Raw genomic sequence first — 10,686 nt, 5'->3', positions numbered from 1 at the left:
GGAGAGGAAGGGGGAAGGGGAGAGAAAGGGAGAAGAGATTTGTGAAAGCCAGAGCACAACTTCACAACTTTCAGAAGTCAGTGTTCCCTTCTCCCACATGGTTCCAGATAGTTTGCAATCAGCTTCCATGCTGAACCATGAAGCTTGACTCAGAGACCTTTACCGTTAGATTACGGTGTCCCTAAACTGCCTTCCCACAAAGGCTGAAAATGTTATGTGAAAGATTAATTATAATGACAAAATAAAATGAAAAGTAAGTTTTAAAAACTCCAAAAGTAACAGTTGTATCAGCTAAATTATACCTCACAGAACAGAACACTAATTAGCTTTCTACCAACTTTTTAATTATATTCATTGACAGGATATATTTTAATATTCAAACAAGCATTCAATATAGATTTCATTAAGAGGATAATGATATATTTTTATTTTTTGTTTATTGTTTCTGCTATACTTTTCCACAAAGAAGTTATCATTCTTTAATATTACAAACAGTATTACTACATAATCATAAAGAAATAGATCAAGCTTAGCTTTTAAAACTAAGACAAAAATCAAAGTCGAGTAATAATTCTACCTTACACAGGAACCTATTTTGTTAAGGTTTTCTGACAGGGTGTACTACATTTTTGAACATAGATCAATTTAACATAAATATCTTATTTATATTTTAAAGGGCCTCAAAGCGAAGTACCATTGTAAGTATACCTATATACTTTTCTGGCAAAAATTCTTAAAATAGCTTTTATCCATTAAAATCATGAGAGGATTACACAATCTAAATTAATGCCTGAACTGCAAAAAGCCATAATGAACTTAATACTACTGCTTTCCAAATGTAGACCAACTCTTAATAGAGTATTTTACAATAGGAAGTGCCTTAAGGGGTCAGTATAACAAAATTAAGATCAGTTTATATAGCCTACCAAAGGTCTGGTGGCAGCGTAAAAATGTCCAGTGTAATTATTTGTGCTTTCATTAGCTCACATATCATTTTCTTTTCCAGCTAAGTTCAGAATAAAGTGGACTGAAAGATATATACCTTTCAAAAGAAATCATATTATTTTCCCTATTGTGTAAAAAAAGCTACTTATATTTGTCTTAGCCAAGCCATACCTAAGCTTGTTTAATCCAATCGGCTGTCCTTTGTCTTCAGTTATTTCATCTGAAATGAACCATTGAGGTTAACTAAAAAAAAAAAAAGTTACACTAAGAGACTATCCAGAGAGCATATTTCTTTCTAGAATCTACATTCTGATCACCACTGCTTAACATTAAACTTCTGGATCATCTCTTCATGTATTTTAGAGCCCAGTTTCTAGTTGTTGCATTTCTCAAAATATAGAATTTTTCCTCTCTTCTTGATATCAATAGTGGTTTAAATGGATGTTAATTTACCCCACATTGCTTGGACTCTGTACACTGGTGCAGCATCTGGCTGAACCATTTTTGACATCTAAGAGATGTATATCACACACAGGCACACACACACACATGTATTTTTATGTGTGTGTATGTGTGTGTGCATGTGCATTGACACACACGCACATGTGTACAGCACTGCAAAGGGAAGATTCAGTAGAGTTTTGTTAACAAGAAAACTTAGAATTGTTTTTTTGTTGTTGTTGTTTGATTATTTTTTGGTACCATAAATTTTTTTGAGCCAAGTACAAAATGTTTCTTGGTTTTTTTTTTGCTCAAAGCAAACATGGATTTCCCAACAGATTGGAAGTCCCTAGTATTACTAAGCATAGTGTACACAATTAAATATGAAATTATTTATGCACATGAAGTTTATGTAGTCATTTTATGTTGGTGGGTAAAAAAAAAATATCTTCAGTCTCGGTAGTTGAAAACCTTTCATAGCAGTGCTTAATATGAATTCGAATTGCTTTTCAGCTGTGATAACACTGTCTCCAATGGAACTTGGAAATGGAACAATGGAACAATGGACAAAGAAAGCTTGAGTTTTTGATGCTGGAGGAAAGGCCTATGATATGGATACTCCCACTACTCAACTTTTACCCATATGGACACTGGAGGAGTTGACTACTTTTGTACAAGTCTAAGATGTGATAAGGCTGCTGCTTGAAGTTGATTTTAGCCTGAAAATGAAATATTCTTTCTACTTTGAAATAAAGAGCTCCTCCAGCCTTGAAGACTATAGTTCTACAAACTTTAGTAAAATAAACTATTGTTTTTAGGAGTGCACATCTCCCAATACATGGCCTCCACCCTTCTGTGATTCTGTGTTGATGATAGTGAACAAAGAGGTAAAATTAATGCAGCACAACCAACCTTGTTCAAATAGTCAATTGCATGGCTTCCTAAGGAAGAACTGTGCTATGCATTCAGTTATAATGTGAGTTTTGAAGTTGACATTGGACAACAGAGGGCAATCTACATAGACTATAACCTCGCTGGCACTATAACAACACTTCCGATAACACAGAAGGGAGGAATGGAGGCAAAGCATAATGAAAGCAGTTCAAAATTACCAACAAGTATTTATTCTGAATGCTGTTTACTTTTCTGAATCTGCAATCATAAAATTTAGCTAAGACTTCATTTTACCATTACATAGTACTATCTAACTACTATTTAAGTAAATTGTATAAGTAAATGAGGCATGACAGATGTTTATCCTCATCTGGCAGTTCAATTCTTTGATATTTTGAGATTTTTGGTTTCTTCCATGGGAATCAAACCCAGGACCCTGTACATAGTAGGTAAATATGTTACCATTAACTTATACCCCCACATCCTGTTTTAAAATATTCTGAGATGTATATATATATAATGTAAGTGTATATATTATAATAATAATAAATAACATTTTATATAATTTATTATTATTAAAGACACCCTTGAGATTTAAATGTTCAATCATTGCCCTACTGCTCCAGCATAATGGCGTACCTCACAAGGATTGCTTAATTTTAGGCATGGTTTTCTATTCTTGGAAGCCTTACTGGTCTCTTAGTAAGAACAAGAAATCCATATTGGAATGTTAGTGGTAGACCTCACTTACATAAATAATGGTGATCTTGCATAATGCATAACCTAGTCGTGCTCAAAATATAATTCACCAGGAACAATGTGTAAGTAGGAGGCAGAATAAAACGCTAGCATATTAATACTCCCCAGAGAGCGCCATGCACAGAATGTTGAATTGTATGACATCATGTTGTTAACAGACTTCCTTGTTCTTCTCCACTTTGAAATAAAATCAATGAATGTAGTAAACCTTATTATTATCATACTCAAGTTTAAATAGCTTAAGTTTGAATAAATATACTTAAATTAGTAATTGTGTGCAAGCACCTACTCAAAGAACCTGTCCACAGTGCCAAAGATATTGTCCATGTACAACCCACAACCCTGTGAACATCTCTAATATTAGCATGTCATCATCTTTTGCTTTGTATCTGCACTACTCGTTTAGTGTTCAACTCAGAGATTATTTTACTCTTAAGGTTAGCAATGCCTGGGCACAATTTTTAGTTGTCATGCTGAGTGTGAAAATATATAGCAGATAAAGACTACTGTGCCTTCTATCCTTTCCAGTGAATTTTTGTTCATTTAAAATAAAAGGCAGCTCTAGGATGAAAATGCCTAGTAGTTACTTTGCATCTTCATCCTTTCAGGAGAAAGAACCAACCCCGACTGGTGGTAGAAGCTCATTCACTTGTTTGGAGTTATGATAACATTTTATATAAAACAAAAAATAGAAAGCTTAGAAGTTGTAGATGAAAGGTGCCCAAGTTATGCAGGAGAGATCTTGCTGGAGATGTACATGACTTTGGTAACCAAGGCATGGCACCACACTTTGTCCGTCTCAAGAAATGTGCTGCTGGCAACCTTGGAAGCTGCTGCTATGGGACCAGCTCATTTCCAGAAGAATCCAGATCTCTACTATTAGGGGAAATCTCTTAAATTTTGAATATTTGTAAATGGAGCAAAATAGAAAAGGAAAACAAAATGTATCTAGAAGTCAAATTTGTCCTTTACAATATGCAATATTTTTTAATGTTAGATATTTTTATTGTTTCCTACATGTGTACAGTTAAATATTTCTCTTTATATATATAGATACATATATCTCTATCTATCTATCTATCTATCTATCTATCTATCTATCTATCTATCTGTCTGTCTGTCTGTCTGTCTGTCTGTCTGTCTATCTATGACCTTAAATACCCCCTTACATACTCCCAGCATGCTGTGCTTCAAATTTCAAGGTTTTATTTATTTATTCATTTATTCATTCATTCATTCATTGGTTTTCTTATACCAATATACCCTGTTAGTGGTGACCATGTTTGCATGGATGTGGTAACATCCACTGTAGCATGGGAAAACTACAAGTGGCAACATCCTTAAAAAAAAAAAAAACTCCTTCCCCTAACAACTCCTTCCATACCACTAGTCCTCTCTAGAAAATTGTGCTTGAGCTACAGTTTTTTAAATCTATGTCCTCAGTTCTAACTGACGAAATCATTCATACATTTTTTTTATACTCTCCATCACTAACTTGCCATTAGCTGAACACCTGTCTGTGATTATGTGGGGACTCTTATTAAAGTTTTTGATTTTTCAATGGTTATGAGCACATCTCTGTGTACTATTTCGTTTATTTATTTATTTACTTTATATCCTGATAGCAGCATCCCCCCTCCTCCCAGTCCAACCCTCACACACCCTTCCCCCACTACTTCCTCCCTTTCTCCTCAGAGAAGTGGAAGTTATCCTTAGATAGCACTTGGCCTTGGCACATCCTCTCCCACTGAGGCCCGACCAGGCAGTCCAGTTATAAGAAGGGGATCCAATGGCAGACAACAGAGTCACAGAGAATCCCTGATCTAATTGTGAGAGGAACCACATGAAGACCAAGCTGCACATCTGCTACAAATGTGTAAGAGACCTAGGTCCAGCCCTTGCATCCTCTTTGGATGGTGTTCAGTCTACAGACATGCTGATATGTGGGATAAAGGTGAAGATTCAGAAATAAACTGGCAGGCCTGTGGACACTGAGTTTTGACAAAATGTCCAAAGAGATACAGTGGAAAAAAAGAAAATACCTTCAACAAATGGTGCTGTTCTAACTGGATATTTACATGAGTTTTCATATTGTATTTTGTCCTGATTTTTTTGCCATTCTTTAGCATCATTCCCTGTTGAAATGGGAACATGTTCCTAGACATCTCCTTTGTTTACTGTCATTTACTAACTCACCTTAACCCAGTCTCAGTGTTTTGAAGATTATAAATACTAAACTGAATGGCTTAGAGACTATTTGACAGTTAAGACACTCCATTCCATTGCTCTTTTTTTTTTTTTTTTTTTTTTTAAATCTATCACCACTAAATTGATTACTTAAAGACTTAGGGACTTAAACATGTGAAACATGCCTTAGGTAGTATAACAATAATTTAAACATGAGAATTTTTCTCTAAAACGAAGTGTCTTTGGCATAGGCATGTCATGCTGACCTGGGTGTATTAGGTACCCTTTGGAAAATTGTATCTAAAACCTCACATAATTTTTGCAACAGTTCTAGGAAGTTACTTTCATTTGGAAAATGAACAAACTAAGTTACAGATCAGAGAATGACTTGACAAGTATTACATCATTCAGAACTTCTGGAACTAAAACTTAAAGCCTGGATATTTTGGGGAAAGTCTTTTCATTTCCACTGTATTGTAAAGTACAATGAGTTCATAAAATACATTGAGATTCAGTAAAGCTGAAAGATCATATAGGAGGGAAATATTCATCTTTTGTCTTTCAACAGAGATTTTTAAAATCTCTGTAGAAAGATTCTTCAGGTACACACACACACACACACACACACACACACACACTATACTATTCATACGAAGTCAGCAATTAAGTTTACATGTTATGCAACACAGCCCCTTTCTAAAGTTATAGTAGGAATTAAAGCACTCTTTTCTCTCAGGTTGTACTAACATCAGCTCTGTCCTCATGCTGTGATGGTGAGAATTAGGTTAAGTAGTTTTGTCTTCCTCACTCTCTTCTGAACAATTAACACAATTTATACACAACATTAGCCTTCAAATTTAATATATAATCTTTAAATTTAATATAATCATCAATGGCAATTGTTACTTAGCTCTATCCAGACTGCCAAATCTTTTGTACATTTGCAAGTGTTAGCAATTAAATTGGTCTACTTGGAATTTCAGTTTTCAGAAAATAAAAAATGTGAACTTGAAAAGGCTTTAACAATCAGATTTTAGGATGAATTATTATTATTTTTACTCAATTTAGAAAATCCCAGTTAACTAAAGAAGGCTTTCTAGTAATACAGTAGAAACAAGATTTATTTGTGAATTAGGATTTATTCCCCAGCAATTAAAGGAAAGAATTTAGTTTTTAAAGAAAAGAGGTTTCTTTTCTTTCTTTCTTTTTTTACAGTAAAATGGACTCATTGCATTAGTCATCTGCAGTGTGAAGAAACTAATCACTGTTTTTATGCTAGTCAAGCCACTTAATTTAGTAAACCTATAATTGAAAAGTGAATTTTGCAATAAAACAGTATAACTCAGTCTATGTTGCTATGGGAAAGCAAAGTGCTTCCTCCTACCTTAGTTTATTAATTTTCAAATAATGCTCAAGGGCTTGTTATGATAGTTCTTTACAAGGTAGTAAATACATAGTTATCCAGACTGTCTGGGTTGAAAAACTAATTACCATTGGAAACTGAAGCATTAAGGCTAGTTATTTCTGCAAATCAAACAACTTGAAATACTATTTTCACATTAAATCTGCTACACAACCAAACAGAAATAACCTCACAACGAAAGCCCTAATCTAAAATAACCCCCTTTGCTCTGTCGTGTAAACAACACAGTCCTAATGTTAAAATGTGGTGTTAGAAAAGGAAGTTAGGGGAAGGTAATCAAAGGAGCAACCCGAAAGAACAAAAGGAATTTAAGATAGTTCTGTACAAATAATCAAACATTTGTGTGATGAGAGTTATTACAAATGCAGGAAGTAGCTAATAGTTTACAAGTCAGAAAATGTAGTCAAGACTGAATGAATCAGGTCTCCTCTTTCCTTCCTTCTTTTTTTTTCTTCTGTTTTTATCACATTTCCAGTGGTATGCTTGAGGGAGCCACAATTTAAAATTAATGTTAATGTCAAAAATTACATAACAGAAAAGTTTTAATGTTCACAAGGTGAAAAAAGAAACGTGAAAATTTTTCAAATGTTTATTCCAACTTTTTTTGCGATCAGATAAAAACTGACTGTAAAATTATTAGGCAGATTTTTAAAAGACAAACAGAATAATTATAAGCCTTATAATGAAAAATAATATTTTCATAAATATAGCAAATACAAAATTGCCAAATGCATTATAAAAGAGTACTAACTCTTCCGGTGTCAACTGGAAAGTGCTTAGGTAGATATCAAAACTTCCCATGGATCAAGTAGATATGGGCGTGCCAGGATGTAGGAAGATCAAGGAGAAAAAATACTTGTTCTAGAAAACTAAAAGGTACAGTTTAATAACTGTAAAATCTAGCCAGACTGCTCAGTAACGTGAAAGGAAAGTGGCGATTGATGTAAAAAGTCCCATAGCAAATACAACTTCCTGTGCATTTGACTTCCTGCTTAGAGACAGTGTGATTTAAGAATGAACAGCCATCCCATGAAATAAATATATGGTGAAAGTATGCAATGAAGTATATTTGCCAACTAGTACATCCTTACAAAGTTACAGGTATAAATGAGAGATTTTTGGTTAGGGAATTGTAATTAAATTACATCATTTCTCCCTTTCTGTTCCTCTCTCCAGTTCCTTCCATAGATCTGTCCTAGCTCTCCTTCAAATTCATGGACTCTTTTTTTTTACCAATTGTTATTACAGACATGTATATACATATAAGTATATATGTATATGTGTATATAATGTACATATGATGGATATTTAATGTATATATGAATGTGTATAATATATGCATTTATATATGTATGTGTGTGAATATATGTGTTTGTGTATATATTATATATATATATATATAAATATAACCTCTTGAATTCATATAATGTTGCTTATATGTATGTTTCTAGAGCTAACCATTTAGCAGTGGACAACCAATTAGTGTGCACATGAGTGGGGAAGGACCACTTCTCCGGCTCTTAGTTTCACTCCGTGGTCTGTCTTCTTTCGTTAGAATTGAGGCCTCATGGGTTTTTTCCTTGTCCAGGTTGACATGTTGGTTGATGTCTTCCTTGTTTATTTGTCCTTATACAGACACATACATGTAACGTTCGCCCCTCATTAGGCGAATTTCTCTTAGAAACACATGAGCTCCATTACATAAAACCACAGTCAATCAGAATGGAGAGTTGCGAAGCTCAGTCCATGGGATACATCTACAAAACCACCCTGCACCCAAAGCTTGGGAGACTCGGGAACGGTGTGTGTTGGACGATTCTAAGAGCCAGGGGAACAGGGACTTTGCTGTGAAACTATGTCTCTTGGTAACATAAGACTCTCTCTCTACCCTTTACATCTCACCAATGTGACCACCCAAGCATAGTGTACTTCAGGTCTGTCCATCTGTATAGATTTTCATATTTCTGTAGTTTTGTAACTCCATTTATGTTGAGACATATTTTTTGTTAACAAAACCTTTGCATTTGTCAAGATATGATTTCTCTTGTGGCTTTATAGTTTGCCACTGTTTTTGTCTTTCTTTCGTGTTCTAAACATTTGTATTAAGTCTTGAATTCCTTGAAATGATGGTTGTTAAAATACAGGACATAAAACAGGAAATTAAAAAGAAGAAGGAATGACTTGCTGGGACAGACAAAAAATGGAAGGCAGTCATGTCACCCCATAGAATATCCTGTCACATGGTCAGAACACTGTCATAGAACATGTGGAGAATGACTCTTTTCAGTGCAGTTTCTGTCTTTCATGCTCTACCTCATCACATAATACTCAGGAATGCAGTGCTAGTACCAAGTGCATGAGAAATAAGTACTCTCTCAGTTGCTGTAGCCTATAAATTATCAGATTAAATAACTAGAACTACATACAGTACATACATTCCATGATTAATAATAATAGTAACATTTATTAAGCCACTGTGGTATTTCTATTTAAAAATGCATACATTTTCCATCCTGCCATATCCTGTTTATTTTTAACTGTGTGCCTACTATTACTCTACATTCAATATTTTCTGCTATTTACTGACTTTGTGGCTTATCTTTCCTTAAGATCTGAGTCCGTAGGATACCACTGAGAAGCTACTACCATAACCAGCATAGAAACTATCTTTCCTTCAGTTTTCCATTTCATGTGATGAGACAAGAAAGAGTCAAGGAAAGAGAGAAGGAAGAGGGAGTTAAAAATGCCCTTTATACCGAAAACAAAACTGTTTTACCTCTATGTATTGATATTAGAAAGTATAAGATTTTATCCATCTATATAATTTTGCCTAATTTTAGTTCATTTTAATTACTTTCCACACAAATTTCCTCATTGTGAACCTAGATTTTAAATCACTATTGTAGTCACAAAAAAATGACCTTAATAATCAGAGTATCTCTCTTGTGAATATTTCTAAATAAAGCTGTTGCAATTTTCCAGTCCAATTGATATAAAAAGGAACTGATCTAGGCCAAATAATACTTTTCAGTGTTTTTCCTGAGATGAAATATGGAATCCACCTTAACATTCAAGAGTGATTCTTACTCGACAATTTATGAAATGCCATTCACACTGCACTGAAAACATAACATACACTGGGTTGCAAGAAGAGGTCATATAATATGAGAAGAGCATTTTGTAAAGTAAAGTAGGTGAATATGTGTTATGTGTCCTTTTTCTTTAGGGACAGTCATATTCAAAAGCTGGACAACAGATTTTAAGTCTTAGAGGGAATGTGAAGTAAGTAGATAGCTTAAATGAAAAGCATTTCAAAGCCTACGTGAGTGTCTATTTAAGCATAAATTTGGCCTATTCTGATTTTTGACAAATGTATGCCTACCAGCTGTGAAAAAGAACATGTTGGCATTATTCCATTCAGAGTTCTTACATTGTTATTAATAAATATATTTTGTTGGTCATGGGAATTGAAATTCATCTATTCTGTCTCATTGCATCTTGTATATGTTCATTTCAGGTTGTATATGGTATGACTGCTGCTCTTTGGGACTGACAACATTTTCTCTTTATTAATATCAAGTAAAGAAAGGAAACTTACATTTATTCTGAGATCATTATAGAATTGCAGGATCTCCTCCTTCGTTTTCATCCATCCATATCTTCCCTCACACTGCTCAGGGCTCCCCCTCAAATTCATGGCCTCTTTTTATTTTCATTATTGTTACAGACAAATTTTTAAGGATGATTATGCTACCATTAACTATTTAAAATATTCCCAAAATGCCTTTCCTTGCAAAACATTGCTTCTTAGTTGTACAGTTAACTGTCAATTTATTTAAGTTTGAGGAATACTCATAAGTTTTCAAAATTCTAAATTATCCAATGTAACACTAAGGCCTTGTAAGTTCTCCAGTAAGCTAATACCTTTTAAAGATAGTCTGTTTTTTTTTTATTACATATTTTCCTCAATTACATTTCCAATGCTATCCCAAAAGTCCCCCATACCCCCCCACTTCCCTACCCACCCATTCCCATTC

The sequence above is a fragment of the Mus caroli genome, chromosome 14 (genome assembly GCF_900094665.2).
Source record: "Mus caroli chromosome 14, CAROLI_EIJ_v1.1, whole genome shotgun sequence".
NCBI classification, from domain to species: Eukaryota; Metazoa; Chordata; class Mammalia; order Rodentia; family Muridae; genus Mus; species Mus caroli.
The sequence above is the reverse complement of the archived record's forward strand: the minus strand, read 5'-3'. Positions refer to the sequence as shown.